The sequence below is a fragment of the Channa argus genome, unplaced genomic scaffold (genome assembly GCF_033026475.1).
Source record: "Channa argus isolate prfri unplaced genomic scaffold, Channa argus male v1.0 Contig098, whole genome shotgun sequence".
NCBI classification, from domain to species: domain Eukaryota; kingdom Metazoa; phylum Chordata; class Actinopteri; order Anabantiformes; family Channidae; genus Channa; species Channa argus.
Genome location: NW_027125317.1, coordinates 42,127 through 60,485, shown reverse-complemented (window position 1 = coordinate 60,485; position 18,359 = coordinate 42,127). Strand labels below are relative to the sequence as shown.

The following is an 18,359-nucleotide window of genomic DNA, read 5'->3' as shown; positions in this document are numbered from 1 at the left end:
ATTCTGCTTCTCCAGCGTTTTTAAGAGCTGTTGATGATGTCAAATGCAGCTTACGGCCACACCGCTCTCTAAGCGCCCGATCTCGTCCGATCTCGGCAGCCAAATTGAGCCGGGCCTGGTTAGTACTTGGTAGGAAGACCGTCTGGGAATACCAGGTGCTGTAAGCTTTTTTGGTTGGGTTTACGGGCAGCACAAGCTGGTGTTACTGCCTATTTATTCATAGAAATTGTTCTATATTTTCATCAAATTTTGTTCTTTCATTGCTGTTTTGCTGCTTTATTGGTTTGTCAACCATCGTGCTTCTTTACTACTAGACCGGTACCGTTTTAGTACTTTGCCACATTTATCTTCTTCTTAGCAAGTTTCATGCATTCTGCTTCTCCAACGTTTTTATGCAGCTTACGGCCACACAGCTCTCTAAGCGCCCGATCTCGTCCGATCTCGGCAGCCAAATAGAGCCGGGCCTGGTTAGTACTTGGTCGGAAGACCGCGTGGGAATACCAGGTGCTGTAAGCTTTTTTGCTTGGGTTTACGGGCAGCACAAGCTGGTGTTACTGCCTATTTATTCATAGAAATTGTTCTATATTTTCATCAAATTTTGTTCTTTCATTACTGTTTTGCTACTTTATTGGTTTGTCAACCATCGTGCTTCATTACTAGTAGACCATGTTACGGTCCTGGCCATATGTGTTGTTTTTATTTTCTTGTTCTTATAGGTGCCCTGCCTGATTGGCCGGATTGGGGGGCAGTACAGGAAGCTGATTGGTCCATCCTACACTTCCTGGAGTTTTAAAAGTACGGTTCCCAACAGCTAGCGAGGCTCTTTCTGGCAGCAACACCTATTTGCTGTTCTTGGTTTCCAAACCTTATTTAGCATTTTTGAATTGTTAGGTTTTGTGCCGTGGTTTTGTTTATAAATTGTATATTTTGTAAATAGTATTAAATCTGTAGGGGTGAACAGCCATTTTCTTTGGACTGTTTTCACATTAGGGAGTTAGGGTTAGCGACTGTCTTTTGGATTGTTTATTTCTATCAGGCTAGCTAGCACTTTCTGTGGGAAATGGCTTATTTTGTTTATTATGTTGGCCTTGGTTCGCCCTGAGTTGTAGTGTCATGTTTTGTTTGACACTTTCTTTCGTTTAAAATAAATATCATTCTGTTGGAACATCTCGATACTGGATTTTGGTTTGGGGATCGGAGAGGGAACATGCTAATTTATCTTTGTATGTTGCACCCTGACCCCCTAGACAGGGGCGTAACAGACCAGTACAGTTATAGTACTTTGTACTTTGCCACATTTATCTTCTTCTTAGCAAGTGTCACGCATTCTGCTTCTCCAGCGTTTTTAAGAGCTGTTGATGATGTCAAATGCAGCTTACGGCCACACAGCTCTCTAAGCGTCCGATCTCGTCCGATCTCGGCAGCCAAATAGAGCCGGGCCTGGTTAGTACTTGGTAGGAAGACTGCCTGGGAATACCAGGTGCTGTAAGCTTTTTTTCTTGGGTTTACGGGCAGCACAAGCTGGTGTTACTGCCTATGTATTCATAGAAATTGTTCTATATTTTCATCAAATTTTGTTCTTTCATTGCTGTTTTGCTACTTTATTGGTTTGTCAACCATCGTGCTTCATTACTAGTAGACCATGTTACGGTCCTGGCCATATGTGTTGTTTTTGATTTGTTGTTCTTATAGGTGCCCTGCCTGATTGGCCGGATTGAGGGGCAGTACAGGAAGCTGATTGGTCCATCCTACACTTCCTGGAGTTTTAAAAGTACGGTTCCCAACAGCTAGCGAGGCTCTTTCTGGCAGCAGCACCTGTTTGCTGTTCTTGGTTTCCAAACCTTATTTAGCATTTTTGAATTGTTAGGTTTTGTGCCGTGGTTTTGTTTATAAATTGTATATTTTGTAAATAGTATTAAATCTGTAGGGGTGAACTGCCATTTTCTTTTGATTGTTTTCTCTTGTTTTCACATTAGGGAGTTAGGGTTAGCGACTGTCTTTTGGTTTGTTTATTTCTATCAGGCTAGGTAGCACTTTCTGTGGGAAATGGCTTATTTTGTTTATTATGTTGGCCTTGGTTCGCCCTGAGTTGTAGTGTCATGTTTTGTTTGACACTTTCTTTCGTTTAAAATAAATATCATTCTGTTGGAACATCTCGATCCTGGATTTTGGTTTGGGGATCGGAGAGGGAACATGCTAATTTATCTTTGTATGTTGCACCCTGACCCCCTGGACAGGGGCGTAACAGACCAGTACAGTTATAGTACTTTGTACTTTGCCACATTTATCTTCTTCTTAGCAAGTGTCATGCATTCTGCTTCTCCAGCGTTTTTAAGAGCTGTTGATGATGTCAAATGCAGCTTACGGCCACACCGCTCTCTAAGCGCCCGATCTCGTCCGATCTCGGCAGCCAAATAGAGCCGGGCCTGGTTAGTACTTGGTAGGAAGACCGCCTGGGAATACCAGGTGCTGTAAGCTTTTTTGCTTGGGTTTACGGGCAGCACAAGCTGGTGTTACTGCCTATTTATTCATAGAAATTGTTCTATATTTTCATCAAATTTTGTTCTTTCATTGCTGTTTTGCTACTTTATTGGTTTTTCAACCATCGTGCTTCATTACTAGTAGACCATGTTACGGTCCTGGCCATATGTGTTGTTTTTGATTTGTTGTTCTTATAGGTGCCCTGCCTGATTGGCCGGATTGGGGGGCAGTACAGGAAGCTGATTGGTCCATCCTACACTTCCTGGAGTTTTAAAAGTACGGTTCCCAACAGCTAGCGAGGCTCTTTCTTGCAGCAGCACCTGTTTGCTGTTCTTGGTTTCCAAACTTTATTTAGCATTTTTGAATTGTTAGGTTTTATGCCGTGGTTTTGTTTATAAATTTTATATTTTGTAAATAGTATTAAATCTGTAGCGGTGAACAGCCATTTTCTTTGGACTGTTTTCACATTAGGGAGTTAGGGTTAGCGACTGTCTTTTGGATTGTTTATTTCTATCAGGCTAGCTAGCACTTTCTGTGGGAAATGGCTTATTTTGTTTATTATGTTGGCCTTGGTTTGCCCTGAGTTGTAGTGTCATGTTTTGTTTGACACTTTCTTTCGTTTAAAATAAATATCATTCTGTTGGAACATCTCGATACTGGAGTTTGGTTTGGGGATCGGAGAGGGAACATGCTAATTTATCTTTGTATGTTGCACCCTGACCCCCTGGACAGGGGCGTAACAGACCAGTACAGTTATAGTACTTTGTACTTTGCCACATTTATCTTCTTCTTAGCAAGTGTCATGCATTCTGCTTCTCCAGCGTTTTTAAGAGCTGTTGATGATGTCAAATGCAGCTTACGGCCACACCGCTCTCTAAGCGCCCGATCTCGTCCGATCTCGGCAGCCAAATAGAGCCGGGCCTGGTTAGTACTTGGTAGGAAGACCGCCTGGGAATACCAGGTGCTGTAAGCTTTTTTGCTTGGGTTTACGGGCAGCACAAGCTGGTGTTACTGCCTATTTATTCATAGAAATTGTTCTATATTTTCATCAAATTTTGTTCTTTCATTGCTGTTTTGCTACTTTATTGGTTTTTCAACCATCGTGCTTCATTACTAGTAGACCATGTTACGGTCCTGGCCATATGTGTTGTTTTTATTTTCTCGTTCTTATAGGTGCCCTGCCTGATTGGCCGGATTGAGGGGCAGTACAGGAAGCTGATTGGTCCATCCTACACTTCCTGGAGTTTTAAAAGTACGGTTCCCAACAGCTAGCGAGGCTCTTTCTGGCAGCAGCACCTGTTTGCTGTTCTTGGTTTCCAAACCTTATTTAGCATTTTTGAATTGTTAGGTTTTGTGCCGTGGTTTTGTTTATAAATTGTATATTTTGTAATTCGTATTAAATCTGTAGGGGTGAACAGCCATTTTCTTTTGATTGTTTTCTCTTGTTTTCACATTAGGGAGTTAGGGTTAGCGACTGTCTTTTGGTTTTTTTATTTCTATCAGGCTAGCTAGCACTTTCTGTGGGAAATGGCTTATTTTGTTTATTATGTTGGCCTTGGTTCGCCCTGAGTTGTAGTGTCATGTTTTGTTTGACACTTTCTTTCGTTTAAAATAAATATCATTCTGTTGGAACATCTCGATCCTGGATTTTGGTTTGGGGATCGGAGAGGGAACATGCTAATTTATCTTTGTATGTTGCACCCTGACCCCCTAGACAGGGGCGTAACAGACCAGTACAGTTATAGTACTTTGTACTTTGCCACATTTATCTTCTTCTTAGCAAGTGTCATGCATTCTGCTTCTCCAGCGTTTTTAAGAGCTGTTGATGATGTCAAATGCAGCTTACGGCCACACCGCTCTCTAAGCGCCCGATCTCGTCCGATCTCGGCAGCCAAATATAGCCGGGCCTGGTTAGTACTTGGTAGGAAGACCGCCTGGGAATACCAGGTGCTGTAAACTTTTTTGCTTGGGTTTACGGGCAGCACAAACTGGTGTTACTGCCTATTTATTCATAGAAATTGTTGTATATTTTCATCAAATTTTGTTCTTTCATTGCTGTTTTGCTACTTTATTGGTTTGTCAACCATCGTGCTTCATTACTAGTAGACCATGTTACGGTCCTGGCCATATGTGTTGTTTTAATTTGTTGTTCTTATAGGTGCCCTGCCTGATTGGCCGGATTGGGGGGCAGTACAGGAAGCTGATTGGTCCATCCTACACTTCCTGGAGTTTTAAAAGTACGGTTCCCAACAGCTAGCGAGGCTCTTTCTGGCAGCAACACCTGTTTGCTGTTCTTGGTTTCCAAACCTTATTTAGCATTTTTGAATTGTTAGGTTTTGTGCCGTGGTTTTGTTTATAAATTGTATATTTTGTAAATAGTATTAAATCTGTAGGGGTGAACAGCCATTTTCTTTGGACTGTTTTCACATTAGGGAGTTAGGGTTAGCGACTGTCTTTTGGATTGTTTATTTCTATCAGGCTAGCTAGCACTTTCTGTGGGAAATGGCTTATTTTGTTTATTATGTTGGCCTTGGTTCGCCCTGAGTTGTAGTGTCATGTTTTGTTTGACACTTTCTTTCGTTTAAAATAAATATCATTCTGTTGGAACATCTCGATACTGGATTTTGGTTTGGGGATCGGAGAGGGAACATGCTAATTTATCTTTGTATGTTGCACCCTGACCCCCTAGACAGGGGCGTAACAGACCAGTACAGTTATAGTACTTTGTACTTTGCCACATTTATCTTCTTCTTAGCAAGTGTCATGCATTCTGCTTCTCCAGCGTTTTTAAGAGCTGTTGATGATGTCAAATGCAGCTTACGGCCACACAGCTCTCTAAGCGCCCGATCTCGTCCGATCTCGGCAGCCAAATAGAGCCGGGCCTGGTTAGTACTTGGTAGGAAGACTGCCTGGGAATACCAGGTGCTGTAAGCTTTTTTTCTTGGGTTTACGGGCAGCACAAGCTGGTGTTACTGCCTATGTATTCATAGAAATTGTTCTATATTTTCATCAAATTTTGTTCTTTCATTGCTGTTTTGCTACTTTATTGGTTTGTCAACCATCGTGCTTCATTACTAGTAGACCATGTTACGGTCCTGGCCATATGTGTTGTTTTTATTTTGTTGTTCTTATAGGTGCCCTGCCTGATTGGCCGGATTGGGGGGCAGTACAGGAAGCTGATTGGTCCATCTTACACTTCCTGGAGTTTTAAAAGTACGGTTCCCAACAGCTAGCGAGGCTCTTTCTGGCAGCAAGACCTTTTTGCTGTTCTTGGTTTCCAAACCTTATTTAGCATTTTTGAATTGTTAGGTTTTGTGCCGTGGTTTTGTTTATAAATTGTATATTTTGTAATTCGTATTAAATCTGTAGGGGTGAACAGCCATTTTCTTTGGACTGTTTTCACATTAGGGAGTTAGGGTTAACGACTGTCTTTTGGATTGTTTATTTCTATCAGGCTAGCTAGCACTTTCTGTGGGAAATGGCTTATTTTGTTTATTATGTTGGCCTTGGTTCGCCCTGAGTTGTAGTGTCATGTTTTGTTTGACACTTTCTTTCGTTTAAAATAAATATCATTCTGTTGGAACATCTCGATACTGGATTTTGGTTTGGGGATCGGAGAGGGAACATGCTAATTTATCTTTGTATGTTGCACCCTGACCCCCTAGACAGGGGCGTAACAGACCAGTACAGTTATAGTACTTTGTACTTTGCCACATTTATCTTCTTCTTAGCAAGTGTCATGCATTCTGCTTCTCCAGCGTTTTTAAGAGCTGTTGATGATGTCAAATGCAGCTTACGGCCACACCGCTCTCTAAGCGCCCGATCTCGACAGCCAAATAGAGCCGGGCCTGGTTAGTACTTGGTAGGAAGACCGCCTGGGAATACCAGGTGCTGTAAACTTTTTTACTTGGGTTTACGGGCAGCAAAAACTGGTGTTACTGCCTATTTATTCATAGAAATTGTTGTATATTTTCATCAAATTTTGTTCTTTCATTGCTGTTTTGCTACTTTATTGGTTTGTCAACCATCGTGCTTCATTACTAGTAGACCATGTTACGGTCCTGGCCATATGTGTTGTTTTTATTTTGTCGTTCTTATAAGTGCCCTGCCTGATTGGCCGGATTGAGGGGCAGTACAGGAAGCTGATTGGTCCATCCTACACTTCCTGGAGTTTTAAAAGTACGGTTCCCAAAAGCTAGCGAGGCTCTTTCTGGCATCAGCACCTGTTTGCTGTTCTTGGTTTCCAAACCTTATTTAGCATTTTTGAATTGTTAGGTTTTGTGCCGTGGTTTTGTTTATAAATTGTATATTTTGTAAATAGTATTAAATCTGTAGGGGTGAACAGCCATTTTCTTTTGATTGTTTTCTCTTTTTTTCACATTAGGGAGTTAGGGTTAGCGACTGTGTTTTGGTTTGTTTATTTCTATCAGGCTAGCTAGCACTTTCTGTGGGAAATGGCTTATTTTGTTTATTATGTTGGCCTTGGTTCGCCCTGAGTTGTAGTGTCATGTTTTGTTTGACACTTTATTTCGTTTAAAATAAATATCATTCTGTTGGAACATCTCGATCCTGGATTTTGGTTTGGGGATCGGAGAGGGAACATGCTAATTTATCTTTGTATGTTGCACCCTGACCCCCTGGACAGGGGCGTAACAGACCAGTACAGTTATAGTACTTTGTACTTTGCCACATTTATCTTCTTCTTAGCAAGTTTCATGCATTCTGCTTCTCCAACGTTTTTAAGAGCTGTTGATGATGTCAAATGCAGCTTACGGCCACACCGCTCTCTAAGCGCCCGATCTCGTCCGATCTCGGCAGCCAAATAGAGCCGGGCCTGGTTAGTACTTTGTAGGAAGACCGCGTGGGAATACCAGGTGCTGTAAGCTTTTTTGCTTGGGTTTACGGGCAGCACAAGCTGGTGTTACTGCCTATTTATTCATAGAAATTGTTCTTTATTTTCATCAAATTTTGTTCTTTCATTACTGTTTTGCTACTTTATTGGTTTGTCAACCATCGTGCTTCATTACTAGTAGACCATGTTACGGTCCTGGCCATATGTGTTGTTTTTGATTTGTTGTTCTTATAGGTGCCCTGCCTGATTGGCCGGATTGAGGGGCAGTACAGGAAGCTGATTGGTCCATCCTACACTTCCTGGAGTTTTAAAAGTACGGTTCCCAACAGCTAGCGAGGCTCTTTCTGGCAGCAGCACCTGTTTGCTGTTCTTGGTTTCCAAACCTTATTTAGCATTTTTGAATTGTTAGGTTTTGTGCCGTGGTTTTGTTTATAAATTGTATATTTTGTAAATAGTATTAAATCTGTAGGGGTGAACAGCCATTTTCTTTTGATTGTTTTCTCTTGTTTTCACATTAGGGAGTTAGGGTTAGCGACTGTCTTTTGGTTTGTTTATTTCTATCAGGCTAGCTAGCACTTTCTGTGGGAAATGGCTTATTTTGTTTATTATGTTGGCCTTGGTTCGCCCTGAGTTGTAGTGTCATGTTTTGTTTGACACTTTCTTTCGTTTAAAATAAATATCATTCTGTTGGAACATCTCGATCCTGGATTTTGGTTTGGGGATCGGAGAGGGAACATGCTAATTTATCTTTGTATGTTGCACCCTGACCCCCTGGACAGGGGCGTAACAGACCAGTACAGTTATAGTACTTTGTACTTTGCCACATTTATCTTCTTCTTAGCAAGTGTCATGCATTCTGCTTCTCCAGCGTTTTTAAGAGCTGTTGATGATGTCAAATGCAGCTTACGGCCACACCGCTCTCTAAGCGCCCGATCTCGTCCGATCTCGGCAGCCAAATAGAGCCGGGCCTGGTTAGTACTTGGTAGGAAGACCGCCTGGGAATACCAGGTGCTGTAAGCTTTTTTGCTTGGGTTTACGGGCAGCACAAGCTGGTGTTACTGCCTATTTATTCATAGAAATTGTGCTATATTTTCATCAAATTTTGTTCTTTCATTGCTGTTTTGCTACTTTATTGGTTTTTCAACCATCGTGCTTCATTACTAGTAGACCATGTTACGGTCCTGGCCATATGTGTTGTTTTTATTTTGTTGTTCTTATAGGTGCCCTGCCTGATTGGCCGGATTGGGGGGCAGTACAGGAAGCTGATTGGTCCATCCTACACTTCCTGGAGTTTTAAAAGTACGGTTCCCAACAGCTAGCGAGGCTCTTTCTGGCAGTAACACCTGTTTGCTGTTCTTGGTTTCCAAACCTTATTTAGCATTTTTGAATTGTTAGGTTTTGTGCCGTGGTTTTGTTTATAAATTGTATATTTTGTAATTCGTATTAAATCTGTAGGGGTGAACAGCCATTTTCTTTTGATTGTTTTCTCTTGTTTTCACATTAGGGAGTTAGGGTTAGCGAGTGTCTTTTGGTTTGTTTATTTCTATCAGGCTAGCTAGCACTTTCTGTGGGAAATGGCTTATTTTGTTTATTATGTTGGCCTTGGTTCGCCCTGAGTTGTAGTGTCATGTTTTGTTTGACACTTTCTTTCGTTTAAAATAAATATCATTCTGTTGGAACATCTCGATACTGGATTTTGGTTTGGGGATCGGAGAGGGAACATGCTAATTTATCTTTGTATGTTGCACCCTGACCCCCTGGACAGGGGCGTAACAGACCAGTACAGTTATAGTACTTTGTACTTTGCCACATTTATCTTCTTCTTAGCAAGTGTCATGCATTCTGCTTCTCCAGCGTTTTTAAGAGCTGTTGATGATGTCAAATGCAGCTTACGGCCACACCGCTCTCTAAGCGCCCGATCTCGTCCGATCTCGGCAGCCAAATAGAGCCGGGCCTGGTTAGTACTTGTTAGGAAGACCGCCTGGGAATACCAGGTGCTGTAAGCTTTTTTGCTTGGGTTTACGGGCAGCACAAGCTGGTGTTACTGCCTATTTATTCATAGAAATTGTTCTATATTTTCATCAAATTTTGTTCTTTCATTGCTGTTTTGCTACTTTATTGGTTTGTCAACCATCGTGCTTCATTACTAGTAGACCATGTTACGGTCCTGGCCATATGTGTTGTTTTTATTTTGTTGTTCTTATAGGTGCCCTGCCTGATTGGCCGGATTGGGGGGCAGTACAGGAAGCTGATTGGTCCATCCTACACTTCCTGGAGTTTTAAAAGTACGGTTCCCAACAGCTAGCGAGGCTCTTTCTGGCAGCAGCACCTGTTTGCTGTTCTTGGTTTCCAAACTTTATTTAGCATTTTTGAATTGTTAGGTTTTATGCCGTGGTTTTGTTTATAAATTGTATATTTTGTAAATAGTATTAAATCTGTAGGGGTGAACAGCCATTTTCTTTGGACTGTTTTCACATTAGGGAGTTAGGGTTAGCGACTGTCTTTTGGATTGTTTATTTCTATCAGGCTAGCTAGCACTTTCTGTGGGAAATGGCTTATTTTGTTTATTATGTTGGCCTTGGTTTGCCCTGAGTTGTAGTGTCATGTTTTGTTTGACACTTTCTTTCGTTTAAAATAAATATCATTCTGTTGGAACATCTCGATACTGGAGTTTGGTTTGGGGATCGGAGAGGGAACATGCTAATTTGTCTTTGTATGTTGCACCCTGACCCCCTGGACAGGGGCGTAACAGACCAGTACAGTTATAGTACTTTGTACTTTGCCACATTTATCTTCTTCTTAGCAAGTGTCATGCATTCTGCTTCTCCAGCGTTTTTAAGAGCTGTTGATGATGTCAAATGCAGCTTACGGCCACACCGCTCTCTAAGCGCCCGATCTCGGCAGCCAAATAGAGCCGGGCCTGGTTAGTACTTGGTAGGAAGACCGCCTGGGAATACCAGGTGTTGTAAGCTTTTTTGCTTGGGTTTACGGGCAGCACAAGCTGGTGTTACTGCCTATTTATTCATAGAAATTGTTCTATATTTTCATCAAATTTTGTTCTTTCATTGCTGTTTTGCTACTTTATTGGTTTTTCAACCATCGTGCTTCATTACTAGTAGACCATGTTACGGTCCTGGCCATATGTGTTGTTTTTATTTTCTCGTTCTTATAGGTGCCCTGCCTGATTGGCCGGATTGAGGGGCAGTACAGGAAGCTGATTGGTCCATCCTACACTTCCTGGAGTTTTAAAAGTACGGTTCCCAACAGCTAGCGAGGCTCTTTCTGGCAGCAGCACCTGTTTGCTGTTCTTGGTTTCCAAACCTTATTTAGCATTTTTGAATTGTTAGGTTTTGTGCCGTGGTTTTGTTTATAAATTGTATATTTTGTAATTCGTATTAAATCTGTAGGGGTGAACAGCCATTTTCTTTTGATTGTTTTCTCTTGTTTTCACATTAGGGAGTTAGGGTTAGCGACTGTCTTTTGGTTTGTTTATTTCTATCAGGCTAGCTAGCACTTTCTGTGGGAAATGGCTTATTTTGTTTATTATGTTGGCCTTGGTTCGCCCTGAGTTGTAGTGTCATGTTTTGTTTGACACTTTCTTTCGTTTAAAATAAATATCATTCTGTTGGAACATCTCGATCCTGGATTTTGGTTTGGGGATCGGAGAGGGAACATGCTAATTTATCTTTGTATGTTGCACCCTGACCCCCTGGACAGGGGCGTAACAGACCAGTACAGTTATAGTACTTTGTACTTTGCCACATTTATCTTCTTCTTAGCAAGTGTCATGCATTCTGCTTCTCCAGCGTTTTTAAGAGCTGTTGATGATGTCAAATGCAGCTTACGGCCACACCGCTCTCTAAGCGCCCGATCTCGTCCGATCTCGGCAGCCAAATAGAGCCGGGCCTGGTTAGTACTTGGTAGGAAGACCGCCTGGGAATACCAGGTGCTGTAAGCTTTTTTGCTTGGGTTTACGGGCAGCACAAGCTGGTGTTACTGCCTATTTATTCATAGAAATTGTTCTATATTTTCATCAAATTTTGTTCTTTCATTGCTGTTTTGCTACTTTATTGGTTTGTCAACCATCGTGCTTCATTACTAGTAGACCATGTTACGGTCCTGGCCATATGTGTTGTTTTTATTTTCTTGTTCTTATAGGTGCCCTGCCTGATTGGCCGGATTGAGGGGCAGTACAGGAAGCTGATTGGTCCATCCTACACTTCCTGGAGTTTTAAAAGTACGGTTCCCAACAGCTAGCGAGGCTCTTTCTGGCAGCAGCACCTGTTTGCTGTTCTTGGTTTCCAAACTTTATTTAGCATTTTTGAATTGTTAGGTTTTATGCCGTGGTTTTGTTTATAAATTGTATATTTTGTAAATAGTATTAAATCTGTAGGGGTGAACTGCCATTTTCTTTGGATTGTTTTCACATTTGGGAGTTAGGGTTAGCGACTGTCTTTTGGTTTGTTTATTTCTATCAGGCTAGCTAGCACTTTCTGTGGGAAATGGCTTATTTTGTTTATTATGTTGGCCTTGGTTCGCCCTGAGTTGTAGTGTCATGTTTTGTTTGACACTTTCTTTCGTTTAAAATAAATATCATTCTGTTGGAACATCTCGATCCTGGATTTTGGTTTGGGGATCGGAGAGGGAACATGCTAATTTATCTTTGTATGTTGCACCCTGACCCCCTGGACAGGGGCGTAACAGACCAGTACAGTTATAGTACTTTGTACTTTGCCACATTTATCTTCTTCTTAGCAAGTGTCATGCATTCTGCTTCTCCAGCGTTTTTAAGAGCTGTTGATGATGTCAAATGCAGCTTACGGCCACACCGCTCTCTAAGCGCCCGATCTCGTCCGATCTCGGCAGCCAAATAGAGCCGGGCCTGGTTAGTACTTGGTAGGAAGACCGACTGGGAATACCAGGTGCTGTAAGCTTTTTTGCTTGGGTTTACGGGCAGCACAAGCTGGTGTTACTGCCTATTTATTCATAGAAATTGTTCTATATTTTCATCAAATTTTGTTCTTTCATTGCTGTTTTGCTACTTTATTGGTTTTTCAACCATCGTGCTTCATTACTAGTAGACCATGTTACGGTCCTGGCCATATGTGTTGTTTTTATTTTCTCGTTCTTATAGGTGCCCTGCCTGATTGGCCGGATTGAGGGGCAGTACAGGAAGCTGATTGGTCCATCCTACACTTCCTGGAGTTTTAAAAGTACGGTTCCCAACAGCTAGCGAGGCTCTTTCTGGCAGTAACACCTGTTTGCTGTTCTTGGTTTCCAAACCTTATTTAGCATTTTTGAATTGTTAGGTTTTGTGCCGTGGTTTTGTTTATAAATTGTATATTTTGTAATTCGTATTAAATCTGTAGGGGTGAACAGCCATTTTCTTTTGATTGTTTTCTCTTGTTTTCACATTAGGGAGTTAGGTTTAGCGACTGTCTTTTGGTTTGTTTATTTCTATCAGGCTAGCTAGCACTTTCTGTGGGAAATGGCTTATTTTGTTTATTATGTTGGCCTTGGTTCGCCCTGAGTTGTAGTGTCATGTTTTGTTTGACACTTTCTTTCGTTTAAAATGAATATCATTCTGTTGGAACATCTCGATCCTGGATTTTGGTTTGGGGATCGGAGAGGGAACATGCTAATTTATCTTTGTATGTTGCACCCTGACCCCCTGGACAGGGGCGTAACAGACCAGTACAGTTATAGTACTTTGTACTTTGCCACATTTATCTTCTTCTTAGCAAGTGTCATGCCTTCTGCTTCTCCAGCGTTTTTAAGAGCTGTTGATGATGTCAAATGCAGCTTACGGCCACACCGCTCTCTAAGCGCCCGATCTCGTCCGATCTCGGCAGCCAAATAGAGCCGGGCCTGGTTAGTACTTGGTAGGAAGACCGCCTGGGAATACCAGGTGCTGTAAGCTTTTTTGCTTGGGTTTACGGGCAGCACAAGCTGGTGTTACTGCCTATTTATTCATAGAAATTGTTCTATATTTTCATCAAATTTTGTTCTTTCATTGCTGTTTTGCTACTTTATTGGTTTGTCAACCATCGTGCTTCATTACTAGTAGACCATGTTACGGTCCTGGCCATATGTGTTGTTTTTATTTTCTCATTCTTATAGGTGCCCTGCCTGATTGGCCGGATTGAGGGGCAGTACAGGAAGCTGATTGGTCCATCCTACACTTCCTGGAGTTTTAAAAGTACGGTTCCCAACAGCTAGCGAGGCTCTTTCTGGCAGCAGCACCTGTTTGCTGTTCTTGGTTTCCAAACCTTATTTAGCATTTTTGAATTCTTAGGTTTTGTGCCGTGGTTTTGTTTATAAATTGTATATTTTGTAATTCGTATTAAATCTGTAGGGGTGAACAGCCATTTTCTTTTGATTGTTTTCTCTTGTTTTCACATTAGGGAGTTAGGGTTAGCGACTGTCTTTTGGTTTGTTTATTTCTATCAGGCTAGCTAGCACTTTCTGTGGGAAATGGCTTATTTTGTTTATTATGTTGGCCTTGGTTCGCCCTGAGTTGTAGTGTCATGTTTTGTTTGACACTTTCTTTCGTTTAAAATAAATATCATTCTGTTGGAACATCTCGATCCTGGATTTTGGTTTGGGGATCGGAGAGGGAACATGCTAATTTATCTTTGTATGTTGCACCCTGACCCCCTGGACAGGGGCGTAACAGACCAGTACAGTTATAGTACTTTGTACTTTGCCACATTTATCTTCTTCTTAGCAAGTGTCATGCATTCTGCTTCTCCAGCGTTTTTAAGAGCTGTTGATGATGTCAAATGCAGCTTACGGCCACACCGCTCTCTAAGCGCCCGATCTCGTCCGATCTCGGCAGCCAAATAGAGCCGGGCCTGGTTAGTACTTGGTAGGAAGACCGCCTGGGAATACCAGGTGCTGTAAGCTTTTTTGCTTGGGTTTACGGGCAGCACAAGCTGGTGTTACTGCCTATTTATTCATAGAAATTGTTCTATATTTTCATCAAATTTTGTTCTTTCATTGCTGTTTTGCTACTTTATTGGTTTTTCAACCATCGTGCTTCATTACTAGTAGACCATGTTACGGTCCTGGCCATATGTGTTGTTTTTGATTTGTTGTTCTTATAGGTGCCCTGCCTGATTGGCCGGATTGGGGGGCAGTACAGGAAGCTGATTGGTCCATCCTACACTTCCTGGAGTTTTAAAAGTACGGTTCCCAACAGCTAGCGAGGCTCTTTCTGGCAGCAGCACCTGTTTGCTGTTCTTGGTTTCCAAACCTTATTTAGCATTTTTGATTTGTTAGGTTTTTTGCCGTGGTTTTGTTTATAAATTGTATATTTTGTAATTCGTATTAAATCTGTAGGGGTGAACAGCCATTTTCTTTTGATTGTTTTCTCTTGTTTTCACATTAGGGAGTTAGGGTTAGCGACTGTCTTTTGGATTGTTTATTTCTATCAGGCTAGCTAGCACTTTCTGTGGGAAATGGCTTATTTTGTTTATTATGTTGGCCTTGGTTCGCCCTGAGTTGTAGTGTCATGTTTTGTTTGACACTTTCTTTCGTTTAAAATAAATATCATTCTGTTGGAACATCTCGATACTGGAGTTTGGTTTGGGGATCGGAGAGGGAACATGCTAATTTACCTTTTTATGTTGCACCCTGACCCCCTGGACAGGGGCGTAACAGACCAGTACAGTTATAGTACTTTGTACTTTGCCACATTTATCTTCTTCTTAGCAAGTGTCATGCATTCTGCTTCTCCAGCGTTTTTAAGAGCTGTTGATGATGTCAAATGCAGCTTACGGCCACACCGCTCTCTAAGCGCCCGATCTCGTCCGATCTCGGCAGCCAAATAGAGCCGGGCCTGGTTAGTACTTGGTAGGAAGACCGCCTGGGAATACCAGGTGCTGTAAGCTTTTTTGCTTGGGTTTACGGGCAGCACAAGCTGGTGTTACTGCCTATTTATTCATAGAATTTGTTCTATATTTTCATCAAATTTTGTTCTTTCATTGCTGTTTTGCTACTTTATTGGTTTCTCAACCATCGTGCTTCATTACTAGTAGACCATGTTAAATAAATTGTATATTTTGTAAATAGTATTAAATCTGTAGGGGTGAACTGCCATTTTCTTGGACTGTTTTCACATTAGGGAGTAAGGGTTAGCGACTGTCTTTTGGTTTGTTTATTTCTATCAGGCTAGCTAGCACTTTCTATGGGAAATGGCTTATTTTGTTTATTATGTTGGCCTTGGTTCGCCCTGAGTTGTAGTGTCATGTTTTGTTTGACACTTTCTTTCGTTTAAAATAAATATCATTCTGTTGGAACATCTCGATCCTGGATTTTGGTTTGGGGATCGGAGAGGGAACATGCTAATTTATCTTTGTATGTTGCACCCTGACCCCCTAGACAGGGGCGTAACAGACCAGTACAGTTATAGTACTTTGTACTTTGCCACATTTATCTTCTTCTTAGCAAGTTTCATGCATTCTGCTTCTCCAACGTTTTTATGCAGCTTACGGCCACACCGCTCTCTAAGCGCCCGATCTCGGCAGCCAAATAGAGCCGGGCCTGGTTAGTACTTGGTAGGAAGACTGCCTGGGAATAAAAGGTGCTGTAAGCTTTTTTGCTTGGGTTTACGGGCAGCACAAGCTGGTGTTACTGCCTATTTATTCAAAGAAATTGTTCTATATTTTCATCAAATTTTGTTCTTTCATTGCTGTTTTGCTACATTATTGGTTTGTCAACCATCGTGCTTCATTACTAGTAGACCATGTTACGGTCCTGGCCATATGTGTTGTTTTTATTTTGTTGTTCTTATAGGTGCCCTGCCTGATTGGCCGGATTGAGGGGCAGTACAGGAAGCTGATTGGTCCATCCTACACTTCCTGGAGTTTTAAAAGTACAGTTCCCAACAGCTAGCGAGGCTCTTTCTGGCAGCAGCACCTGTTTGCTGTTCTTGGTTTCCAAACCTTATTTAGCATTTTTGAATTGTTAGGTTTTGTGCCGTGGTTTTGTTTATAAATTGTATATTTTTGTAAATAGTATTAAATCTGTAGGGGTGAACAGCCATTTTCTTTTGATTGTTTTCTCTTGTTTTCACATTAGGGAGTTAGGGTTAGCGACTGTCTTTTGGTTTGTTTATTTCTATCAGGCTAGCTAGCACTTTCTATGGGAAATGGCTTATTTTGTTTATTATGTTGGCCTTGGTTCGCCCTGAGTTGTAGTGTCATGTTTTGTTTGACACTTTCTTTCGTTTAAAATAAATATCATTCTGTTGGAACATCTCGATCCTGGATTTTGGTTTGGGGATTGGAGAGGGAACATGCTAATTTATCTTTGTATATTGCACCCTGACCCCCTGGACAGGGGCGTAACAGACCAGTACAGTTATAGTACTTTGTACTTTGCCACATTTATCTTCTTCTTAGCAAGTTTCATGCATTCTGCTTCTCCAACGTTTTTAAGAGCTGTTGATGATGTCAAATGCAGCTTACGGCCACACCGCTCTCTAAGCGCCCGATCTCGTCCGATCTCGGCAGCCAAATAGAGCCGGGCCTGGTTAGTACTTGGTAGGAAGACCGCCTGGGAATACCAGGTGCTGTAAGCTTTTTTGCTTGGGTTTACGGGCAGCACAAGCTGGTGTTACTGCCTATTTATTCATAGAAATTGTTCTATATTTTCGTCAAATTTTGTTCTTTCATTACTGTTTTGCTACTTTATTGGTTTGTCAACCATCGTGCTTCATTACTAGTAGACCATGTTACGGTCCTGGCCATATGTGTTGTTTTTATTTTCTTGTTCTTATAGGTGCCCTGCCTGATTGGCCGGATTGGGGGGCAGTACAGGAAGCTGATTGGTCCATCCTACACTTCCTGGAGTTTTAAAAGTACGGTTCCCAACAGCTAGCGAGGCTCTTTCTGGCAGCAGCACCTGTTTGCTGTTCTTGGTTTCCAAACTTTATTTAGCATTTTTGAATTGTTAGGTTTTATGCCGTAGTTTTGTTTATAAATTGTATATTTTGTAAATAGTATTAAATCTGTAGGGGTGAACTGCCATTTTCTTTGGATTGTTTTCACATTTGGGAGTTAGGGTTAGCGACTGTCTTTTGGTTTGTTTATTTCTATCAGGCTAGCTAGCACTTTCTGTGGGAAATGGCTTATTTTGTTTATTATGTTGGCCTTGGTTCGCCCTGAGTTGTAGTGTCATGTTTTGTTTGACACTTTCTTTCGTTTAAAATAAATATCATTCTGTTGGAACATCTCGATCCTGGATTTTGGTTTGGGGATCGGAGAGGGAACATGCTAATTTATCTTTGTATGTTGCACCCTGACCCCCTGGACAGGGGCGTAACAGACCAGTACAGTTATAGTACTTTGTACTTTGCCACATTTATCTTCTTCTTAGCAAGTTTCATGCATTCTGCTTCTCCAACGTTTTTATGCAGCTTACGGCCACACAGCTCTCTAAGCGCCCGATCTCGTCCGATCTCGGCAGCCAAATAGAGCCGGGCCTGGTTAGTACTTGGTCGGAAGACCGCGTGGGAATACCAGGTGCTGTAAGCTTTTTTGCTTGGGTTTACGGGCAGCACAAGCTGGTGTTACTGCCTATTTATTCATAGAAATTGTTCTATATTTTCATCAAATTTTGTTCTTTCATTACTGTTTTGCTACTTTATTGGTTTGTCAACCATCGTGCTTCATTACTAGTAGACCATGTTACGGTCCTGGCCATATGTGTTGTTTTTATTTTCTTGTTCTTATAGGTGCCCTGCCTGATTGGCCGGATTGGGGGGCAGTACAGGAAGCTGATTGGTCCATCCTACACTTCCTGGAGTTTTAAAAGTACGGTTCCCAACAGCTAGCGAGGCTCTTTCTGGCAGCAACACCTATTTGCTGTTCTTGGTTTCCAAACCTTATTTAGCATTTTTGAATTGTTAGGTTTTGTGCCGTGGTTTTGTTTATAAATTGTATATTTTGTAAATAGTATTAAATCTGTAGGGGTGAACAGCCATTTTCTTTGGACTGTTTTCACATTAGGGAGTTAGGGTTAG

General features: G+C 41.6%; 18 pseudogenes; all 18 read left to right on the top strand.

Annotated features, from left to right (window-relative positions):
• Window positions 1–48: 48 nt before the first annotated feature.
• LOC137121178 (5S ribosomal RNA) lies at window positions 49–167 on the top strand (annotated as a pseudogene).
• Window positions 168–397: 230 nt separating this feature from the next.
• Window positions 398–516, top strand: LOC137121106 (5S ribosomal RNA; annotated as a pseudogene).
• An 857-nt stretch (window positions 517–1,373) lies between these two features.
• On the top strand, window positions 1,374–1,492 carry LOC137121129 (5S ribosomal RNA; annotated as a pseudogene).
• Window positions 1,493–2,359: 867 nt separating this feature from the next.
• Window positions 2,360–2,478, top strand: LOC137121148 (5S ribosomal RNA; annotated as a pseudogene).
• Window positions 2,479–3,335: 857 nt separating this feature from the next.
• On the top strand, window positions 3,336–3,454 carry LOC137121147 (5S ribosomal RNA; annotated as a pseudogene).
• Window positions 3,455–4,321: 867 nt separating this feature from the next.
• On the top strand, window positions 4,322–4,440 carry LOC137121108 (5S ribosomal RNA; annotated as a pseudogene).
• An 856-nt stretch (window positions 4,441–5,296) lies between these two features.
• On the top strand, window positions 5,297–5,415 carry LOC137121115 (5S ribosomal RNA; annotated as a pseudogene).
• A 1,833-nt stretch (window positions 5,416–7,248) lies between these two features.
• Window positions 7,249–7,367, top strand: LOC137121166 (5S ribosomal RNA; annotated as a pseudogene).
• Window positions 7,368–8,234: 867 nt separating this feature from the next.
• LOC137121146 (5S ribosomal RNA) lies at window positions 8,235–8,353 on the top strand (annotated as a pseudogene).
• Window positions 8,354–9,220: 867 nt separating this feature from the next.
• Window positions 9,221–9,339, top strand: LOC137121170 (5S ribosomal RNA; annotated as a pseudogene).
• Window positions 9,340–10,196: 857 nt separating this feature from the next.
• Window positions 10,197–10,305, top strand: LOC137121138 (5S ribosomal RNA; annotated as a pseudogene).
• Window positions 10,306–11,172: 867 nt separating this feature from the next.
• LOC137121145 (5S ribosomal RNA) lies at window positions 11,173–11,291 on the top strand (annotated as a pseudogene).
• An 857-nt stretch (window positions 11,292–12,148) lies between these two features.
• On the top strand, window positions 12,149–12,267 carry LOC137121169 (5S ribosomal RNA; annotated as a pseudogene).
• Window positions 12,268–13,134: 867 nt separating this feature from the next.
• On the top strand, window positions 13,135–13,253 carry LOC137121144 (5S ribosomal RNA; annotated as a pseudogene).
• Window positions 13,254–14,120: 867 nt separating this feature from the next.
• On the top strand, window positions 14,121–14,239 carry LOC137121134 (5S ribosomal RNA; annotated as a pseudogene).
• An 867-nt stretch (window positions 14,240–15,106) lies between these two features.
• On the top strand, window positions 15,107–15,225 carry LOC137121122 (5S ribosomal RNA; annotated as a pseudogene).
• A 1,572-nt stretch (window positions 15,226–16,797) lies between these two features.
• On the top strand, window positions 16,798–16,916 carry LOC137121111 (5S ribosomal RNA; annotated as a pseudogene).
• Window positions 16,917–17,752: 836 nt separating this feature from the next.
• Window positions 17,753–17,871, top strand: LOC137121189 (5S ribosomal RNA; annotated as a pseudogene).
• Window positions 17,872–18,359: the final 488 nt, after the last annotated feature.